This window comes from Colobus angolensis, unplaced genomic scaffold (assembly GCF_000951035.1).
Source record: "Colobus angolensis palliatus isolate OR3802 unplaced genomic scaffold, Cang.pa_1.0 Scaffold137, whole genome shotgun sequence".
NCBI lineage: Eukaryota > Metazoa > Chordata > Mammalia > Primates > Cercopithecidae > Colobus > Colobus angolensis.
Genome location: NW_012114455.1, coordinates 9,572,491 through 9,594,992, shown reverse-complemented (window position 1 = coordinate 9,594,992; position 22,502 = coordinate 9,572,491). Strand labels below are relative to the sequence as shown.

The 22,502-nt window shown below is 51.9% G+C and overlaps 1 long non-coding RNA gene across 1 annotated transcript in view; it reads right to left on the bottom strand.

The window, feature by feature from the left end:
* Positions 1–4,537, bottom strand: part of LOC105506517 — a 15,447-nt gene extending 10,910 nt beyond the window's left edge. The window contains exon 1 of the long non-coding RNA XR_001000939.1: positions 3,949–4,537. This is a non-coding gene — a long non-coding RNA (uncharacterized LOC105506517). The remainder of the gene's footprint in view (positions 1–3,948) is intronic.
* Positions 4,538–22,502: the final 17,965 nt, after the last annotated feature.

Below are 22,502 nucleotides of genomic sequence, written 5' to 3'. Positions count from 1 at the left end.
GCGGTGGCATCAGCGCAAAGGGGTGGGCCCGGGACGGGGTTTTCGGCGTGGCGGTGGGGGTGGGGGTGGGGGCTAGAGACTGCAGGCTCCGAGGGATCAGAGCTGTGGACTCCAAGTCCCTCCTTTGAAATCCATGCCATCTTTTCCTTCCTCTTTCCCAGGGCCGCCTCAGCACCTCCAGGCCAGAATTTAAATGTTATTAGCGGCGATTGATCTGCTCGGGACTGAGGTTTCGGGTGTTCTGCGGAACTGGGAGGAGCGTGGACGCAGAAGGAGGTGCTGCACTGTGGCCGGGGCTGCCTGGCTCTGAGCAGGCTCGTGGGACGAACCCCGCTGCAAGAAGGGCACAGAAGCACCTGAGTTGGTGTCTCAGCAGGGACCCCCCCCAGGAAATGCCCTTCTACAGTTGGTGCTCAAGCCTCTTTACACACTTAGCCTTCGCTATACACAGTCCACGCTACCCACACCCACAAGCTTATGATGTGCACAAATTTTGGTTTTTTTTGAGACAGAGTTTTGCCCTTGTTGCCCAGGCTGGAGTGCAGTGGCTGGATCTCAGCTCACTGCAAGCTCCGCCTCCCGGGTTCACACCATTCTCCTGCCTCAGCCTCCCGAGTAGCTGGGACTACAGGCGCCGCCACCACGCTCGGCTAGTTTTTTGTATTTTTTTAGTAGAGACGGGGTTTCACCGTGTTAGCCAGGATGGTCTCGATCTCTTGACCAAATGATCTGCCCGTCTCGGCCTCCCAAAGTGTTGGGATTACAGGCTTGAGCCACCGCGCCCGGGCCTGGTCTTCCTTTTCTATCCTTCGGGTCCGCGCATTTGCCATCCATACATGTTACCGGATACAGTTAGCTGACACATAATGATACACCCTTTCCTAGCACAACCATGTAAACACACACAATGGAGCTACATAGGTACAGGCCTAAAAACAGAATCCACATTCTACGTGACATGTACACATGTGCACACAGAAACAACAGCCTTCACAGGGTCTGCACGTGCGGGCCATGCCCCGGTCCCAGGCACATAGGCCAGGCGACAGTCCACTTCATCACACAATTGCCTGCTCTCTTTTCCTCACGCCTTCCTCAAGCAGCTGTCTGTGGGGGAGAGCCTCTGCCCCTAGCCACTACCATGTCCCTTCATTCTGAGTTGAGTATGAGAAACCGCGTGATGTAGGGAAGGATGGTGATATCAGGCCTCTGGGAGTCTGGGCTGTCAGCTTAGCTGGCTTCATAACACACTATTTTGCTCATTTATTTTTGTGTACCTTCACATGCCTTGTGAGGCCTTCCGGAAATAGATGTTCAAATCCTACCTCAGTTTCCTCATCCATAAAATGGATTAAAATACTACCTGCTTTATCTCCATTATGGCAATGTTGTGGGAATACAATTCAACATCTAAGAAAGCAGCCTGCAAAGTGTAATATGCATGATGCTGTAGGCTATCAGGGTGTGTCAAGAGCTGGCAAAGTCGGGGCAGCATTTTCCTGCTGTGAATCAGGCCTGTGCTGGTCAGTCTCGCTGAGACCCTAGACCAGGGCTTCAGGATTCGCAGTAGAAATCTCACCCGCTCCTTTCCTCCGCCAGTGTCACCCTCATCCTCACTTTTGTCCGTCCCAGACATATGGCTACAGAGCCAACGGCTTGGGGAGGGCTAAGAGGGCCTTAGCACTGAGCGGAGCATCTGCCCTGGGCACGTGGGCACACAGAGGCTTGGCTCCCAGGCTTTTCTGAGCGCTTGCACCTGGGAAAGCTCCTCTCTGCTCCTGGGCACTGGGCCTGTGCCAAGCAGCTGAGTCCAAACAAGAGGCCCTGTGGTGTGGTGAGTTCCACAGCCCGGCTGCGGCTGGTTCCCGCACGTGTATTACCCTGGGTAGGCACAGGGCTGTCAGAAGAAACCCCCAATGGCACCAACACATCTATGAAGGCAGAGGAGGACCACGTTTTTGCCTAGTCCGGAGACCTAAGTGCTCCACGTCATGGTGGCTGGTACGTGTTAGGGTAGCCCTGGAGGAGGGGAGGCAGGAAGCTGGGGCCAATGCCAGCATTGGGGGGAGGCCAGCAGTTGGCACAGGGCTGGCTTATGTCCAGCAGGAGCATGTGAGAGGTGAAGGCACCATTCTGCAGGAGGGCTGGCTGGCCTTGGGGCTTAGAACAGGCTCCAGTTCAGCGCGGAGCCTTTATTCCTTTAGCTCAGCATGAACAAACCCAGGGTGGTGCTTATCTCCCTCAGTTTTACTCCTCCCTGGAGTGGTATTCAGAGGAGAAATTCCACTGGGACACCTGGTACTTGGTACTGCAGATGAACATTTCTGGGCATGCTAGGTGGAGGGGAGAGGCTGAGGCTGGGGTCCCAGGACCCTGGTTTCCTATAAAACCTCAGGGCTCCTTGAAGTGAATGTGGGAACAAGCATGGATGAGTGGAAGAGGGCCTATCCCCTGCCAGGCCCTGCTCTCTGCAGAGGTGACTCTGAGTGACCCCCTCCCTCCTCCAGCCCTGCAGCAGCTCCCGGTTTCCAGCAGGGCGGGCCAGGAAGCCGTGGCCAAGAGGGAGCTGGGTAGACAGGGCCCAGAAGTCAGACCAGTCGGGGGTGGAGTCTGCAAACTCTGCAAAGCTCTAGTCTGGCTCCACCCCTTCCCTGCCTGAAGCTCGAAAGGATGACATCACCCAGACGGAGGGCTCCAGCCTAGATGGGCTTCATTAGCAGGGAAAGCCGGCACCTGCAGGGCTCGAGGACTCCCCAGGTTTGCGGGAGGCAGTCCTCTGCTCCTCTTCGGAGTCTGGTTCAGCGTGAGGGGTCTCTGCTCTGAGACTCAGAGACAGCACCTGGCTACTCAGGCTTCCAAGTCTGGGGCCATGTTTCTTCTACCAGAGACCAATCTCTCCGGCACCAGCCTAAGCACTCTTCCCTCCACCCTGCCAAATGCTGCTTTCCCTGCCAGCACTAGCTACAGCTCCATTTTTCTGAGGCTCCATGGAGAAGGATTAGATCACTGATTCTAACCAGGCAGAGTCAGCCCACAGCAAACCCAATGTCCCCCTCCCTGTGGGCTCACGTACCCTCCCCACCCCCCAAACCCTATGGGCGCTTGTGTTGCCTGCTTGCAAAGCATATGCTTGGCTGCTTGCTTGGTGTCTGCTGTTTATCCGTCTCTTCCTACTGAACTTCTGTTTCTTCTTGGCCCATCTGGCTCTTGTGGTGCCTGTCTTTTGCTCGGATTGCGCCTGCAATCGACACTGTACTCCCCACCCGCTTCCCCTCTACCCTCTTCCCTCTCAGGGCTTGCCTCTTGTCCACTTTGGGGCCACTGGCAGGCACCCCTGACCTTGGGTGTGGGACCAGCGAGGACTGCCCCAGGCACCGTGGGGAGCCTGATGTCGGGGTGTCCCCTGTAGTGTTCCGAAGATGTCCTTTGTGGAGGGGCTTGAGGGGGTGTGGAGGGCAGTGTGGGAGGTGCCTTTGGACTGGGGCGAAGGCTAGGTCCTGGTGGAAACCTCCCTGTCCCCGGCCCTTCTGAGCTTCTTGGGGTGGGGACACCGCTCACCCCAGACTGTTGTAGAGTGATGGGAAAATGGCCTGGGGGTAGCAGCTGGAGAGAATGAGGTCAAGGAAGCCCCAAGGCTCCTCTGACCCCAAAACCAGGGTCCACTCAGATCCTTCCCGCTCGGAGGAGGCTGTGGCAGTCTGGGACCTGGGTGGCGGCAAGGGGCTGCCGATGCTGACATCCAGGCACCGGGGAGGAGAGGGGTCTGGGCACGGCGGCTGTGCCAGCAGTGCTGCCGGGGATTTGTCCCCACCCCACCTTGTCCTAGCCTCTTGGTGCTAGTTCCCACCCAGCCCAGACATTTCTCCCCCCTCGCCCCTCCCACAGCGTGCACACCCCTGCACATGCTCCCACCCGAGGTAGAGTGAAGCACACTGCAGAGGTTCACACTCACCCTCCAACGCAGCCTGCTTCCTTCCGGGCGTGATGTGGCAGCTCATGGCTTCCCTGGGATTCACGAGGCCCTGGGATGCAGACAGAGCAGGTGGGCGGAGCCTGGAGGAGGATGGAGGAGAAGAAGCGGAGCCCCTGTGGGGCAGGGTCGCCATTCGTCTGCCTCTCTGGACCAGGGTTGCTCCTCCAGGCTAAGGCTGGCTGCCCAGGAGGCTGTGCTGGGCCTGGAGTCAACAAGGATGCACGTGCTGGGGGCCATCAGCTGCTGCTCCCATATAAGCATCTGCTCCCACCAAACCCACAGGGCTTGGCTGCCAGGCCTTGCTGTGTGCCCACTCTGTGGCTCTGTTCTTTGTCTCTGTTGTTCCATCTGCCTGCTCCACCGGCTGCCTGGCTCAGCTCCTCTCGGCCTCTTTATTTCTCTGGGAATCTTCTTCCTGCTCCTCATGTCGCCTCATCCTTTTCCCTGTCTCTATCCAACCACATTCATGCCCTGAGTCCGAGACCTTCTTTCCTCCTCTGCCCTTATCAGTCATGCCTCTGGGCCTCCCTGCGTCTCCCCCATGTTCATTCTCATGCTCTCTCTTGCTTCCTCTCATGCATATTCAGTAGCTCCTTGAAAACCCACCTAGCTTATTCTGCGTGTTAAATGCCTAGATCTGCTTCAGGCGTGAGACTTTTTAGCCTCTAGCTCTCGGACGCCGCCTCAGATCACAGGCTGTACTAATTGTGTAGAGGATGTTGGGGAGCCCACCTACCTTCCACCCAAGCATGGCTCACTCTGCATGGTCTCCTCTTCTGACTTGAGACAAGGCAGCCCCGAGATGTGTCAGGCCCACAGCACAAGCCATGGCGCACAGGAGGACGAGGGCGAGGGCGAGGGCGAGGATGTCTCCCCTTAAAGAAACCCAAGGGCTTCAGTCCTGGAAATAAACGTAGGATCCAAAGTGTCTTCATCCTTTGGTGCTTTTTCAGTCCTTTTACATCCGCTCTATTATCCCCTTACAGCTCCGTGGGAGGGGTATCAGTGAAACAGCTGCGGTGTTCAGACTAGAAGGCACTCCACCAGTGCTGCCCAGCATTTGAGGAACAGAGCTGGCATCAGAAACTTGGCTTCTGAATTTTCAACCCTTGTCTGTGGCAGGTGAATGGACAGAAAGAGTCTGGAAAAATGCAGAAAGTGGCAACTGAGGGACAAGAGGACTGAGAAGCAGAGCAGAACCTGGGTTCAGCCCCCAGGGGAGGGTGCAGAGATGAGGGAAACGCGGGAAGGCAGGAGAGGGCATGAGTGGCAGGCATCCAGCACCTTCTGCCACCTGTTTCCACCAGCTTTTAGTTCCATGCCAACCACCAGTGGCAGGAAGGGAGGACTGGGGTGCTTGCCCTCACAGGTGAACTCACATGTAGTGTCACTCCCCAAGCCCCTGAACTCACATGTAGTGTCACTCCCCAAGCCCCTGTGGCTTCTCCACCTCCGTTCTCTGCCCAGTTACCTGGCCTCATGATTTCTTCTCTGCTTCCATCTTCTCTCTCCTTCCCACCTGCAGGTCACCTGCCTGCCTTTTCCCCTCATCCTTGGTGCCCAGTCCTTTCCTCTGCCCCAGTCCCCTCCTGTCTTTCCCATCCACTGACCTCTCTATGCTCCCCACCTGCCTCCTCCTAAGCCCCACCTGGCATTTGTCTTCTCCCTGCCACAGGAGCCAGTGTAGGCTCGAGGGAGCCAGGAACAGGGTGGTCACAGTTCTTCACAGCTCCTGACCCTGGTCTGAGCCCCCAGGGAGCTCCCACGCACCTCTCCCTTACGAACACTGGGGGTGCTGTAGGCTCAGCCCCCACCTCACGCATACCTGCCGCAGGCTGCTTTCCAGCCCTCGCAGACTCACGAGGGGCCTCATTCTGGGACACTTTGGCAGCTGTGGGGTCGACACACCTCCTCTTCTGCAGGGAGGGCTCCCGACACTTCGTCCTCTACCTGCACAGCCAGCCTCCATTAACCACACACCACAGCCAGACTGGAGACTCCACTTCTGTCTCCCTGACGTGGCTTTTCCTGCACCGCCAGCTGCTTCCTAGTTTTTACTTGAGGCTCCTGGGACATTGTCCTAATTTTGTCTTCATTTTTCTTTGTATTTGTCCAAGAAAAAAAAAATCAACCCTAAGAAACTCTTGAAACCACACTATGTGTTTTAAACCCTTGATCCCACCACAGAGGACTCTAAGGTTGGCCTGGGCCACTTTGCCTGGTCCCCGGGTCAGGAGTGAACAGCAGGTGCCCTTGGCTCTCTTTTATCTGTTCTCCTTCCCCTTCTTTTGTGGAACCCCATCTTGTGTCTGGAGCTCTGGGCTCTGTGAAGTGTAAGGAGTCCAGGGGAGAGCTTGAGATGGGAGCCTCCCAGAACACCAGGTGCAGAGGATGTGATTTGTTAGGGGAGCAGAGAACTCAGTGGGGAGAAGCAGTTTCTCCCTCTAATTTCATGTAGAAGCCGAAAGAGCTTGGTTAAGTCCCAGCTTAGTTCAGCTGGGTCCAGCTGTGAGGCTTTGGGCCCCTCACTAAATCTCCCTGAGCTTCAGGTTCTTATCTGTAAAGAAGGAGCAATAATAACCCTATCCCGCAGGATTGTTGAGAAGATTAAATGAGAAACTATGGGTGCAAGCCCTTCGTAAATTATAAAGAGCTCTAGAGAAGTTATTATTTGTGGAGCAGATGTAGAGTATTTAGGCGTCGAGACTAAAGAAAGAGAGGATATGGCAAGCAGCATTTACTCTGTAAGAGGTTTAGGAGGGAATTCTGAGAAAGAACTCAGGAGCATGAAGACCGCTCGAAGCCCAGGGGCCTCAGGAGAGGGGGAAGGCACAGCTCCACTGCCCCACGCCCTCCATCTGCTCTGAGTGCCATCGTTTGCTTGTACAGACACTGCTGGCATGTTCCAGCCCTTGCACTGAGACTCTTGCGTTGGGGTACGGAAATGCAGGAGCCAGGTTGGCACATCCAGGTGCAAAGCTGAGGTTCCCACAGGAGAGGGCATGGGTGGTGAGTCTGTGAAACAGAGTGCTGACGTCTGGAGCAGCTTGACTTCCTCCCTGGATGAGAAGACAGAAGACAGTCTCACCACTCACAGACAGACACCAGAAACATGATGTAACTATAAAATTAACAACTGAGGTAGGTATAAGAAACTTTAAAACATTAAAAGGCATTAAAAAAATCCTTTATATTTCCCCCCTGCATGAGGGCAGTGGGCTGCCTTTAAAGCACCCATCTGTGCTGGATCCTTGTGGAATTGTTATGTTCCTCTTGGACAGGGACCTTGTCATTTTGGATTACATTTCTGCACAGTGCCTTGCAGACACATCCACTTAATAGATATGACTTGACTGAGTGATTGGAAAAGAGCAGAAAAAAGAGAGAGAGAAGTGAGAGGTGAGCTGTTTTTTTGTAAGCCATTGTATCGGAGACTTGAGCCTTCCAGCTTCGGTGCCGAATGGGGCACAATTTAAATTCAACTTCTTGCCTGAAAAGAAAAGAAGTCATAACACTAACAAACCCACTACCTTGTACTCTTTCCATGTTGGCGGGGTCTGGATAGGATAGAAACATTGCGTTGTCGGGGTTGGAAGGCATTGTTAGTAGGGGCAGGGAGGTGTGGAATACGTTTAAGGAAGTTCCAGAGCTCAGAGAAGCAATTTAGAGAATCTGAGTGGACTAGTTGGCCCAATTACTACAGAAGAGGAAACTGAGGCCCAGAAAGGCAAACTGTCATATACCAACCCACCTTGCTGGTTGGTGTCAGAAATGGGAACAGAATATAAGTCTTCTGACTCCTAATCCTGAGCCCTTCCAATGACTGCAAACTACCTCCCAAGAACTGATCTCAAAGAGGGGCATAGCACCCAAACCAGGCTGAGCCTGAGGTCTCCTTCTGGCCTAGAGAGGAAAAGTCAGGTGGAGACAGAGAGCCCATCCCACAGAATGAGAATAGCCTCTAGGGGCATGTGCTTCCCCAACCCCTGCTTCCCCATGATCCTGACAAGGGCTGTGGATGTCAGAGCTTCCCCCTGGGACTTGGAGATCAGAGAGGAAAGTTTGGAGAGGGCTCACCCTGCACTGGGGCCAGGCTGGGGACCGAGACCCCCTCTGCAGGCTTTCTTGATGACCCCTCCTTGGCACTCAGCATCGGTGGGAACCCCACTGTCTCCTCTCCTGACTGCCCTTGGAGGAAGACATGGGCTGAGAGCCTTGTTCTGGCTTCTGGCTCTGACTCCTGCTCTCCTGCTTGGACTGAGCCAGAAGGGTGAGAAGAATGGGAAAAGAGAAATAAAAATAGCTGCAGGATGAAAGATGCCCATCTGCTGTGTGGGTGAGGGAGCCCTGAGGAGGAAGGTGGACTACTTGGACACCCAGCTAAGAGACTGAATTGGGGATTCCTGACTTTAACAGGCCATGAGGAGCGGACAGTGTTGGGGAGGCCAGAGGGTAGAACAGAAATGATAGAGATGTTGGAGCTTAAGTTTGGGCTTAAGTGCTTTATGGGCTGATTCACGTTACCTAACCTCTCTGAACTCAGTTCCTTACACCGTAACATGGGGCGAAAATACTGTCAACCCAATACAGCTATTCTGAAGGCTCCACAGACAAATGCACCAGAATTTCCGGAACACGGTAGGTGCTTCTAAGTGCTAGTTCCCCTTCTTTCCATTATTCCAGCTGGGCCCAGTCACCCCCGTTTGCCCTCCAAGCTTCTGAGAGCAGAGCTGACGGAGCAGGCTCCAGGACGTGCTTCCCTGCCTGTTTTGGCAGCAGAGGGTCCAGTGTGTGTTTTGAGGGGCTTCTTGGGAGTCACCACCAGGCACAGAGAACTCTGGGTCGCAGATGAGATCCTTCTGTTAGCTTCATATGTTTTTAAAGCAGCTATGCAGAGTGATCACCACAGTAGATGTGGGATTCTAAAGAAAGGCGGCTTCTTGAAGGACAGGTGTGGCAGGAAGTGCGGCTCGGGAGGGGCCCTACACTGAGGGGCTGGCTCTAGACTTGAGAGGCTAATAGGCCACATCCACTCAGCCTCGGGCCCTTCCGCTGTCTGCTGGCACAGCAGGAAGAGATGGGATTTGCAGGCAGACAGGCGCAAGTTCAAATCTCAGCTTTACCACTTTCTGCTGGATGTCTCCACACAAGGGGTTTGACCTCGAAGCCTCCATTTCCTCATCTGTGCAAAGAGGACAATCCTTCGTTCAAGTACTTCATCTCACTTTGAAGATGACGTTGAGATAGGTACGACGTTTAATGTCCACTCAGTAAATGGTCCCACGGACAGCGCTTCCAAGGACAGTGCTTTCAGATGGCAATAGTGTTAAACAGTACCTACAACCAGATGGGTGGTCTTGAGCTGAAGGCAAGACCTTAACCTGCTTCATTCACCTCTGACTTCATCTGTCTTTTAGCTTTGTTTAAATTAGGCCCAGGAGTCATTCACTCCCAATCTCTCACCCTTACGACCCCTCCCTGTCAGCCTGAGGAAAAATCCGGTTAGTTACCACATCTAGAAGTGACCGAGTGTCACCTGGCTGCTGGCTTACCTGGGACATAACCAGTACTTCTCCTTTCTAGGATGGCTCTTGGGCAAGTAGCTGAGGCTCACAGGAGGAGGCCTTTGGGAGAGGCATGACCGTCTCCATGTTCTGAGCTGCTTCTCCAACACCCAGGCCCTCTGTCCAGGAGCCCGCCCAGACCCCTCCCTGGTCTCTCAGCCTCCCCCACAGGGTGCCTGCTCAGTGTGGGGCACGTGACCCACCTTTTGCCCTTTGTGCTCCTTTGCCCACTCACCACAGACCCTTTCACACCCCAGTTAGCCACTTAGGGAGACAAAGCGCTAGAGCAAGCAGGGGAAGCTGTCCAGACCGAGATGAATGGCTCTGAAGCCTGCCGTTGCCATGGCAGCCAGCTGGGAACACCGTTTCCAGGGCCCAAGTCGCTCAGACATGCATGAGGGTGCTGTCCTGCTGGGTTGCTGCCCACTCTCCTGCCCCCACCCTGGCTTCTCAGCTCCCTTAGCAACAGCTGTTGCTGTTGCCACCACCGCTGCAGCTTCTGCCCTGGCCCGGGGCAGTGTGAGGGAAGCCAGGGTGGGGGGCTGGGGTAGGAGTGTGTGGGAGGGCAGAGCCTAGGTATGAAGTTGGAGAGGAAAAGGAAAGGAGAGACTCGGCAATCTTCCCCATGACACTAGTGATGAGATTATAAGGGTGTTTCCTAATTATACAGAAAAGAGGCTCATACACTTAGGCTCCAACGGGCCCCTTTGTGAACTTCTGAGAGCATGCCTGTGTACCCGGGTATATGTGGATTTTTCTGAAACAACGGTTTACAGTTTTTATCAGATTTTTCAAAGATGACTAAGGTCCCCGATAGTTAAGAATCTTAATTACAGACATTTTGCTTTTTAGAATCAGAATGATCTCAGGGACTGGTTGGCCAGGCCGGTTTGAGAGATCTGCTTAGAAAGAGAATTGAGTATGACACAGGGTGGGGAGTGGGGCAGGTGGCGTAATTCCCTGTGCCTGCCCTAACCCAGAGTCCCCAGGATCTAGCATGTGCCTTGCCGTGGACCTCGAGGACTAGGGGATGGGGAATCTTCCTCCTAACACAGTCTGTCCTTCGCAGCCCCCATCCTCTCGCAGCTTTGTCCCGGGGACTGAGTGTGCTGTTAGCTCGTGCTCCCTCCATGCTGGGCCAGAGCTCGGAGTTTTATGTACTCTGTCCTCACGGTCCCATCTAACCCCACACAGCGCCATGGGGAGGGTGTTTTCAGCACTGCCATTGAAAAGACGAGAATATTGGAACAATAAGAAAACTTCTGTGACTTGTCCAAGTTCATGCCGTTAGAAGTTGGAGAAGCCCCAGGCAGCTTAGTGGAGAGGTGAAGAGTTCAGCCCTGGGCCAGAGTCGGGTGAGAGCTGCAGTCCTTATCAGCTAGGGACCCCGGCCTCTACTCTCAAAGCTGCAAAATTAAGGATCCTGATAATTCCTGCCCCAGCGGACAGTGGTGGGAGTGAAATGAGTTGAAACTGAAAAGTGCATAGGACAGTATCTACCACTAAATAAGAAGTGGAATTAGAGGAGCATTCAGCCATGAGTCTGCCTAATTCTAAAGCTCATACAGAGAGGACTTTTGTGGGGGAGGGGTTCTGACCCTAATGCCAGAGCTGGGTTATGACATAATAGTCATGCATTGCCACTTACTAATTGAGTGTGGGTGGGCTACGGTTTTCTTGTCTCCAGGGAACACCACGTTCTATAGAGGATGATTGTATAGTGAGCACTATTGATTATATAAAGATCAAATGAAACAACGTCGGGAAAGTTCTTAGTAAACTGTGCCATATACTACAGCAATGCACTCAGTACCCTAGCACTGAGGCCCGGCTCGTGCCCCACGGGGCTGTGTGCCCTTCTCTTGGCTGGCAGCTCAGGGCAGGGAGCCCAGTGTGATACCCGCTGAGGAGGGAGATGGCATAATGCCCTTGGGTGCCCATGTGCCCGGGTCAGCAGCCAAGAGCAGGATGCTTAGGAATTCCACTGAGGCAGCTGGGCCCCGGCTTCATTGGCAGCAGCAGAAGGGAGGCAGGTGTGAGGGAGGCCAGAGGGGGGCACGAGGAAAAGAGGTTGGGTGGGCCATGGAACACTCTCCAAGGGGCGTCACAGAGCCACGCCAAGTGTGTGTCACCGTTCTCTATGAGGATGTGTGATTAGTGGAAATGAGAACAAGCTTTATTAGTCACTGCCTAGGAGAAACACCACGAGGAATGATCCAGCCCGCTAATGGAAGGGTGCACAGGCCTCTGTAGGCTGCTGGAAGGGAGGAGTTTCATGTCCTCTTTTCTTTTTGCCCCCAGAAGACTCATGTTGCTGAGAGCAGATGGTGAGGGGGAAGAGGGTGGGTCCTCATCCTTGAGTCACTTGCTGCCGGGGTACCTTTTTGGGGCTCTGGGAAGTACAGCAGCATCTTGGACAGACAGGCAGCCTGTTTGCAGGGGGGCGAGGGTCAGCCCGAGGAGGCGCCACTGGGAATGACTCGTGCCCAGTCAGAAGCTGTAATTGGAGGTGATTAATCTGTGGAGGACAGCGTGGGGAGTCAGCGCTGACTCAGGACCCAGGTGGGCTGCTCCCCTCTCCCACTTCACCTGCCTCAGGCGGCAGAGGGAGGCTGCTTGGAAAGGCTAATGATTCAGAGGCCCTTAAAACAGAAGGATGAGCAGCTGAGGCTCCGATCAAAGATGTTTTAACCCTTCAATGGTCCAGTTGTAATGTGAAGAGGTTGAGAGTGGTTTCTCTGGGAGTCGGGGGCCCTGGACATGCGAAGCACTTATTTTATTTATTTATTTTTTTGAGACGAAGTCTCACTCTGTAGCCCAGGCTGGAGTGCAGTGGTGCAATCTCAGCTCACTGCAACCTCTGCCTCCCAGGTTCAAGCAATTCTCATGCCTCAGCCTCCTGAGTAGCTGGGACTAGAGGCGTGAGCCACCACGCCCAGCTAATTTTTGTATTTTCAGTAGAGATGGGATTTTGCCATGTTGGCCAGGCTGGTCTCGAACTCCTGACCTCAGGGATCCACCTACCTCGGCGTCCCAAAGTGCTGAAATTACAGGTGTGAGTCACTGTGCCCAGCACCTCTCAACAAAGCCCTTCCGATGCACCCCATCAGAAGTGGGGGTCAGGAGCTCCTCCACTGTAGGATGCTAAGCCAACGCTTTCTAGCTAAGGGGAACTAGATTTCAGCCCCAAGTAGGCCCTCCCCAGCTCTGGCAAGCGGCTCAACCTCTCCAAGTCTGTACAATGAGGACAAAACTGCCTACTTCATGGGGACTCAAAGAGATAGTGTTTGTGAAATGTTAGCAGAGCCGGGACTAGACCTGGGATGGGAGCAACCAACGCCTCATCCTGGGAGAGGCCACACTGAGCATGTGTTTTAAAAGAAACTGTATTAACCTTTTTCAGCTTTCTTCTTTATTCCAAAGATAAGCAAGAAGACCTGAAGGTCAGAAGAGCCAGTGTGGGTCATGCATAGCTGTCACAAGGGACAGTAAGATGGGTGAAATGAAGATGCAAATCACCAAATATTATTTTACATATATGCACACACATATACAGGCAGTACAAAATTTTACACAATATACACAGCAAATATTTAATTAAAGAGGCTGTTTTCTTATTGGCAACTGACCTTGCACCTTGGGGGAAGATGCCCAAGTACGCATACCTTGAAAACGCCCAATGGCTTTTGAGGAGACCTCGGTGGCACTACTTTGTTTTGAGTGCAGGATCTTAGCAGAAGTCAGGACATGGTGGGCTTTTGGAGGAGCTGAGTCTGGAATAGTAAAGATGCTCTAGTCCAGCTGCTTTTGTGTGGTTACTCTGGGGGAGGGAGAGTGGATTGCATCATGAGGTTGGGGCTAGATCTTGGATGGGTTCATCCAACCCAACACCATGCATGTGCCTTCAAAGAAGTTCTAGTTCTTTTTCAACTTTTTTCTACCTCAAAGGAGAAGTAAGAACACTAGACCAGTAAGAAGAGTGAGGATTAGATTTTGCACAGTTGCCAGAATGCAAAGTCGAGATGATGGATATGAAATGCAAATGGGCAAAGTTAGGCATGTTCCTTCTTTATCCTCAAGAACGCGGAGCCAGAGGCTGCAGCACGCTCCCAGACCGAGCACAGCTCCCAGGTTCCCCAGCTTCTGTGAGGACCCACAGCTGGGGTGGTCCACACAGAGACTGGGATTCCGCCAGCCTCACCCAGAGATGCTCCCTCTCCATTCTCGTGTTCTTGTTTGTTCTCTGCTGCCTGGTACCATGCCTGACCACCTGACCCTTCCAGGGACTCTTGCCACAAGCTGGCCTGTTCACCAGGTGCAAACAATTTATGCAGTGCTCCTATCCATTCCCCAGTGTTTGTGGTGAAATTGGGAAATGCAGAGGTTATTTTTCTCAGGAGCATCCTGCAGCAGGTCTGGGATTCAGACCTGTCAAAATTCTCCCCTGCAGATACATCTGGAACATTCCATTAGCAGCAGGAACTCTGACAATCAGGATAGTTTAACTGTCAGACTGGGGAGCCAGGTAACCAAGACCTTTGCCATAGAGATCATTAGAAATAAAACCCCAATTTTCACATCTCCCTAGAGGTATGTTCCTCCCTGGTGGGAGGAGCTGAAGGCCTATAAGCACCCGTCTCAGCCCTAAGGAGCCCAGTTCTTCCAACATCCTTCAGCCTCTACCAGCTGCAGAACAATAAACAAACTCTGTCCTGGGAAGCTTCCTGCACACTTAGCATTCGTGGGCTGCAGCCACTTGCCATTTGATGTGTGGACAACAAAAATCAGCATATAGATTGAGCTGCCACTATACAGAGGTCAAAATGAAAAAGGAGAAGACAGTGTTTCATTTTTTATTTATTTATTTTTTTTGAGAAGGAGTTTTACTCTTGTTGCCCAGGCTGGAGTGCAATGGTGCGATCTCGGCTCATTGCAACCTCCACCTCGCGGGTTCAAGCGATTCTCCTGCCTCAGCCTCCTGAGTAGCTGGGATTACAGGTGTGTGCCACCATGCCCAGCTAATTTTGTATTTTTAGTAGAGATGGGGTTTCTCCATGTTGGTTAGGCTGGTCTCAAACTCCTGACCTCAGGTAATCCGCCCACCTCGGCCTCCCAAAGTGCTGGGGTTACAGGCATGAGCCACTGTGCCCGGCCAAGACAATGTTTTAGAGTCCAGTTGGCTTCTCTTAGGGAGAAGATCGCTTTTCAGAGGAGGGGTTAGCCAGCTGCGTCTGCCACTTAGTGAAGGGGAGGGAAGAGTCTTACTAGTAGGTTTGATCACAGAGTTCCCCTTCCCCACCACCCCCAACGCACACATAGGGGCAGAAAGGAAAGGGGAAGGAAGGACCCAGGTGGCCTCGGCTGCTGGCCTTGTTCTGTTTCCTCCCTGGACCCACTGGTCAGCAGGTGCTGAGCCCAAGATCTGTGCTCCTGGCTGAGGGATTTCCCCTGTACGTCCTCCATTTACAAATTTGGGCCTCGGTCCTCCTGCAATCCACCTACTTGGAATTCCTGGCACAACCAGATGTTTGCTGAGTCTTGTTAGTACAAGGCATTTACGATTCAGTGTCAGTCCCCGGTTGTGGGGGCGCAGAACCGCACTTGGCCAGGGGCTTGAGGGGCAGGTGACTGTGGAAGCATAGATTTAGGATATGCCTTTGGGATTCCAGAATAGCAAACGGACACCTCCTGAGGTGAAATGCTTCATCAAAGATCTTGCTTGTTGGTAGAAGAACAGGAATAAAACTCAGGCTGTCTAAGTCCTATCCCTTCCTGTTGTGGCTGGAGCCTTCTCCAGGCAGGGAGCTCTGCTGACAGTACGCTGCACAGCTCTGGTAACTGAATCCAATCCTGCCCCAACCCTTTGTTAGGAACCCCTGCGTGGCTCCAGGGTCATATGCATTCTGGGTCTGGGGTAGCCCCTTGGCCCGGGGAACACACAGAGGGATGGTGGGCCTGTCACCCTGGGGCATGAAGCCTGGGGAAGCACCAGCTTGCTTCTTGCCACAGCCTTTGTGATAGTTGCAAAGTTCTGAAGGAAGTCACAGAAGACAAACCAGTCATTTTCTCTCTGTCTCCTTGATTTCTCCTGCATCCAGGGTGGCTCCTGATTTTCCTGGTGACTTAGCGTTTCCTTACACTTGGACTCATCATTGTCACTACTCCCACCACTGATCCGGAACGTGTGGCCTCCCTCCCCCACCGCCACCGCCTCCGAGGGGCCTCCTCCACTCCACCTGTGGCTTCTCCCATGTGCTGCACAGCTGTTCTCACCCCCATCAGAGGTGCTCTCCTAACCCCGCGGCGGAGGAGAGCATGGGAAGGCTCAGGGGAAACTGGAAACCTAGCTAATTCCCGGGGGTGGGGGAGACATCCCTCGGCAGGCCAGACACCTGCTGCAAGGTGAGCAATTCTGTATCCACCCAACGAACATCGCTGTGTACCTGCCTGCCAGGGACTGTGCCAGATGCCATGGCCTTGTCACCTAAAGCAGGGGTCCTGCCCTCAGAGGAATGCTCATGCAAGCGGGCACATCAGTGGCTTCACTACAATCTGATGGACCCATGTCAGCTGCAATGGCCCCAAGTACAGGAGCTTTAGGTAGGGAATGGAGCGACGGTCAAGTCAAGCAGGGGAGCAGGAAGCCCTCAGAGGTGGTGCCTGAGTGGGTGCTGGAGGGTGGCGAGGGATGAAGTGGGCAGCTAAGGTTGAGGGAAGGGCAGGAAGGAGGCCACCCGGTTTCCACCTGGGAGATCAAGGGGACAGCACGGGGCAGGTGCTGGGCTGCCTTGGATCTGTTAGAAATCTTCCCAGATGGATGGATGGGCTCTGAGGCAGCCGCCCTCTCTCTGGGATGAGCATGCTGTGGTGGAAAGAGAGTGATCCAACAAGGACAGTCAGAAGGCAGGTGTGGTCCTGGGTCTGCCATGAACGAGTTTGATGACCTTGGCAAGCCACTGACCCTAACCTCATGGAAAAAGAGATAATTGGACAAGATAGCCTCTGATATCCCTTCCAGTTCCAAAACTATCCTCTCCCTTCCAAACACACAAGAAAACCAAACAAAAATAAATATGGTTCATGGATGCCAAGACCTCCTCCTAGACAGTCAGATTCAGGATTGGTCAAGATGGTAGTGAGAGAACCTGCCCTATCCTGGTAGGTGGAGTGAGTTGAGGGTGAAGAAAGCCCATTCCCCTTCCCCTTGGTTGGGTCAGGATTCCCCCCGCCTATGAGCAACAGGACATCAGGGCCAAAAAAAAAAAAAAAAATCGATTGCCATACCAGTGGGAACTCTTCTTGTCACGATGTTTCACTCCAGCGCCTCCATTTCTATTATTATACCAAGTGATTTATTCCAAAAACATAAACCCAGCAGCAAAAGAGTAACCAGCTCCCTCAGGGAGAGGTCTCTTCCTCTTCCTCCTCCCCTGCAAGCTGTTGCCTGGCTCAAGGTGCCTGCCTCTTGTCCAGCTTCAGCCCACTCTCAGCGGGAAGGGTTGCAGGCTGGGAGGAACACAGCACCTCCCAGATCTTCCCTGGGTCTGCCCAGCTACTTGGCCTTCACCAGCAGTATTCAGTACAAGTTTCTACTGAAATTTCTTTGAAACCTGGGTAAACGTCTTTTTCTATTGCGTGCTTTAGTTTTCTCATCTTTGAATTGGGGAGAAAAATTCTTGACAGTTTATCCTTACAAGCCCAGGGAGGTGCTAAGACTTGGGTTCTGGCCAGATGCTTCTTAGGTCAAAGCTATGCCAGCTGGGCATGGTGGCACATGCCTGTGGTCCCAGCTACTCGGGAGGCTGAGGCAGGAGGATTGCTTGAGCCCAGGAGTTTCAGGTTTCTGTGAGCTATGATTGCACCACTGCACTCCAGCCTAGGCAAGAAAGCTAGACCCTGTGTCTAAAAAAAAAAAAAAAAAGGAAAATCATAGAAAAATAAAAGCCCCGCCTTTTCCTCTGTTTGCTGGCATTCCCATCTGAATGCAGCTCTGAGCCAGGCCCCTTCCCCTGTGGGGCCAACAGGACACTGTCTTGCTGAAATCGCTTCCTAAATTGGGGCAGGGGAGAGCAGCTCATTCATGGAAGGCTCGAGGGTGACCTGATGTGTCCTTTGAAAACTGAAATCTTCGAGTTTTTAAAATCCTCCTAATAACCCATTTTGCTTGTCCTCTTCTGCCTGAAATGAAAATTGGTTGGAGTCAAGTGGAGCCTTGAGTCAGTGGAGGACGGGATGGATGGAGAGTCGGTGGAGGAAGGGATGGATGGAGAGTCGGTGGAGGACAGGATGGATGGAGCACGCTGCATCTGGGATAGTCACATCCTTCTGGACTCCAGTGTACGTGTTGCTTGTGCAGTTCCATCATTTGCCACTTAGCACATGCTATCTTATATTTTAGTGATTAAAAAATATATAGCCCATCTCTATTTTCAGGCTTTAAAGGGAAAAAGTAGAATGATACACAGTAGTTTTCAACAAAGACTGGTTTTGTAATTGCTGCTGATTATAACCCCAGCTACAGGATCTATGAGTCTATGTAGGAGTTAGTATTGGGAACTGTTGGAACAGAGGGGTCGGTCTGAAAGTCTCAGGCCAGCCTCCTCACAGACTCACAAGGAACAGGTTACATTTTCTCTTTCAAATCCACTTTCCCGTCCCTAGAAAAATATGTATGTGTAAGTGGGAGACTTAATATCTTTTATCATTTGGTCTTTGTTCTAAGATGGGGAAACTGAGGTTGGGGAGGTTAAGCAGCTTGCCAGTAGTCACTCAGCTGGAGGGACAGAGCCGGGGTGAGCATGCTGCCTGATTTTAAGGCTCATGTTCAGTCCACCACATCATAATGCTCTGTGAACGGAAAAGGCGATGATTTCCCGACAGCTTGTGAACTCCGCCGTGGATCAGCAGGCTGAGAAGGGAACTGCTCACAGTGACGCGGCCAGAAAGAGGCAGAGCTGGGCATGGGGCACCTGGCTCTGCTCTCCAGGCCGTCCCTTGTGCAGGCTGGGTGGCCCTCACACCCACCAGCATCTCAAAAGAGAGTTGTGTTCTCTTTTCGCTGAGTTCGAATGTGTGCAGAAGAATATGCGCAGCTCTGCAAACATGAAGCAGATATTCCAGCAAGAGGGCTGTCGGGCTTGTGTGGGTTTGAGGGTGGTGACTGGTTGCCCTGAGCTCCCGTTGCTGGCACGTCTCCTTCCCCCAGGAGGCAGGATGGTCACAGCCGTGCCATGTTGGCAATGAGGGTCCACTGGACTCCCTCTTGGGAGCAGTCATCGTGTAGCTAGAGGTGGGAAAGTAGAGGGGTTAAAGGCTGCCTTCTTTTGTCTCGCCAAAGGGAAATCCCTGTAAAGCAATAAAATTGTGATGAGCTTTGAAGAGGGCTTCTACCCACTACAAAGCCAGTCCTGAATTTTGATGCGATGTCACTTAGCACAGTTCCTTCCCACCAACTGTTTGCTATGACACCATGGAGCTAAATGGCAGAGCTGCCGAAATAACAGTTGAGAGAGAGAAGTAAGAGGCATTAGCAAGGGAAAAAGATTTTTTAAGCGAGGAAGGGAATGAGACAGGAACCAATGAAACAGACAGAAGCAAGATGTCTGTTCCAGGTGGCAAGAGGCAGAGACGTCTTTTGTGTGACAAAGAAGTCTAGGATGCCAGCCATGCACTTGACAGAGGGCAATGATCATAACTGTCTGCATTCGAGACTTCTCAGAAACATCCACTTCTTCCATCACGTTACCTTCTTATGAGAAGGGGCAGACATTAGCATCATTTTATACATGAAAAATAGCAGAAAGTTTTTATATGTGAGCGCAAATACACATCTGGCACCTAACCACAATGCTTTCTGGCTTGGCTGTGCTGCTCTACGAGTGCCGCTATATTTGAGAGAAGAAGATGCAGTGGGTTTTCTGGATATTGGAGGGCAATGCCAACAGGTAGTTGGCACAAATATTTGAAACGGGAACGGCTGTGACAAGATCCTGCCACATTGCAGTGCCACTCAACATCCATCACTGTGAGGGAGCAGGTGGGTCCACCCGCCCTATCACCTGCCTTGTGTGTAAGAAGGACACAGAAGATCTGGGCATGAGGACAGCGACAGGGTTGGCATCTCCCTGTCCACCTTGTGATTTGTCTAGGTGCGTGAATACATATGCAGGGATAGCCATGTATTTCTATGACATAATCTCCTTTCTTCTTTGGACAGGAGAGGTCTCCTCCAACAGTGGAGCTTTCTCAAGAATCTTTGTTCTCCTGCTATATTTTCTTCTCTCTCTCTCCCCTACAGCCTCACTCTCTCCATGCTCATCAAGTGAAAAGGTTTCCATTTAATTCAAGCAAGGGATTTTCTGTGAGCCTGCATCCTGCCAGGGACATCATCTATTCTTTTCTGTGGCGTTAGAGGAGTCCAAGACTCTACCATAAGTAATTGAGAAAGTTGACCTGCCAGTGACTAGTGATGTAACCTTACAAATCCTGGGATTCACCATTTGGAATGACATTCTTCTCAAACTGGACAAGACCTCCAGAATCATACAATGTCAGAGCTTGAAAGCTAAGGACATTCACTTCAGCTCCTTATTAAATAGAAGAGGAAACCGAGGTCCAGGAGTGCTGAGTGGCTTGCTACTTAGAGTCACTCCTTCTTCGATGCTCTTCCCATTACTCCAACTCATCTTTAGCTTACCCCACCCCACTGCTGGTATACTTGTGTTTGAGCCATCTCTCTTCTTCCTAAACATCTTATAAGGGAAACTGCTTTTAAGCCTGTATGGAGGAGATGACTAGCGTCTCTCAAGCCTTTAAGACAGAACATGACACCCCAACATCAACAAAGTTTTCTTTCCATCTAAATTTGCCTTGCTGCCGTACTTCCTAAACTTTTTCAGTGAAGAGAGACGAAAGGGATCTCCATGCTTACTTATTTTTCCATAGGTGTCAAATGGGCAAATTTGCCCTCCCTGTGGCCCCATTTCCCTCCTCTGGTGTAGCATTCTCTTGTTGAAGTTAAAGAATCACAACTTCCAAGCTCATAGCCATGTGCTTAGAGTCCTAAAGTCAAATAGAGGCTAACCGCCCATTGGAGAACTGACACTTTGCTTAATAACCAAAAAAGTAATATCTTTAAGAGCCTTTCTTTTCATTTCATGCCAAAGTTATTAGGCTAGATCCAGCCTAGGTTTCTGGCACCAGGCATGCCAGAAGGCAAAACTGGGACAGAGAGGAAGACAGGGACCCTCTTGAGGGGGGCTGTAGGACAAAGGTACAGTGAGCAGATTTCAGGGGAGCGCCCCAGTTTTCTACCATTTTCTCAGTACATGCCCATAAGCATCTTGAAAAGCATTTGTGAAACTGCCAAGAAGCCAGGCTAAAAATACCCACAGAACAGTCTGGATCAAGGAGAACTGCAGAGCTGGGCATGAGGGCTCCATGGAAGGTGTGAGACTCCGTGCAGGAGCCAGACTGCAGCGCCCACCTCAGGCTCCTGCTCCAGGCTGTGAAGCCATAATGGACTGGACGTTGTGGGGGAGGAGTGGATGCATCTGAGTTTAGACCTTTTGTTTCATTTTTGAATTGGTCCAGTCCAACAGTGCGGCGAGGGTATCTGATGCCACACTAAGGACACCTACCATGTGCTCTCATAGTTCCAAGTCCAAGAACTCACCTGCTTCTTGGGAAAATAGCATTCTTTACGAATTTTTTTTCATACATCTAAGGAGAAAGTCATGTTTGAAAGATGAACTAGGCCAGATGCGGTGGCTCATGCCTGTAATCCCGCCAAGGCGGGCGAATCACCTGAGGTTGGGAGTTCGAGACCAGCCTGACCAACATGGAGAAACCCCATCTCTACTAAAAATACAAAATTAGCCGGACGTGGTGGCTTATTGCATTATTAAAGATTAGCCATTAAGAATGAATACTTCTTCCTTAAATATTCCACACCCTTTCCTTTTTAACTTTATTTAAAAAAGTATTAATTTGACAAAAATTGCATGTGTTTTTGATGTACAACATGACGGGGTTTTTTGTTCTGTTTTGTTTTTGAGATAGAGTCTCACTTTGTCTCCCAGGCTGGAGTGAAGCGGTGCAATCACGGCTCACTGCGACCTCTGCCTCCTGAGTAGCTGGGACTACAGATATGCGCCACTAGGCCAGCTAATTTTTGTGCTTTTTTAGTAGAGATGGGGTTTTGCCATGTTCAAGTGATTCACCTGCCTCGGCCTCCCAAAGTGCTAGAATTACAGGCGTGAGCCATCACATCCGGCCTGTGATGTTTGGATACATTATGAAATGGCTAAACAGAACTAATTAACATACATTACCTCATATATTTATCATTGTGTGTTGTGAACACTTAAAATCTCTTAGCAACCCCCAAGGCTACAGTGCATAGTTATTAACTGCAGTCCCTGTGTTGTGAGGCAGGCCCTGCACTTGTTCCTACTGCCTCACTGAGGTGTTGGACCCTTCGGCCAGCACCTCTCCAGTGCCCCCATGTGAGGTGTTTGGGGCTTTGCAGGGGCTCCCAGTGCCCTTTATAATGGCTGTAACCTGGTTCTATCCGCTTATGATTCTCTGTGTACCCCATTTTTAGGCTCCTCCTTCTAACACTTAATCTAATCACGTGCCCCTGACAAATATTATCAATAGTCTGCTTTTTCCAGTGTTTTGTTCTTAGTTATCAGGAACATTTTACATCAGAACGCTCCTGCCTCTCTCCCGGGGCTGCCAGCAGCAGTTCCATCATACTTAGGCTCTCGCTCTCAGGCGGGGTATACACTGCCTGGGGTGTTTCCAAATTTCTTTTTGAGACAGCACCTTGCTCTGTCACCCAGGCTGGAGTGCTGTGGAGCAATCATGGCTCACCACAGCCTTGAACTCCTGGGATCAAGCGATCCTCCCACCTCAGCTTCCCAAGTAGTTGGGACTATAGTTGTGTGAAATAAATCATGCCT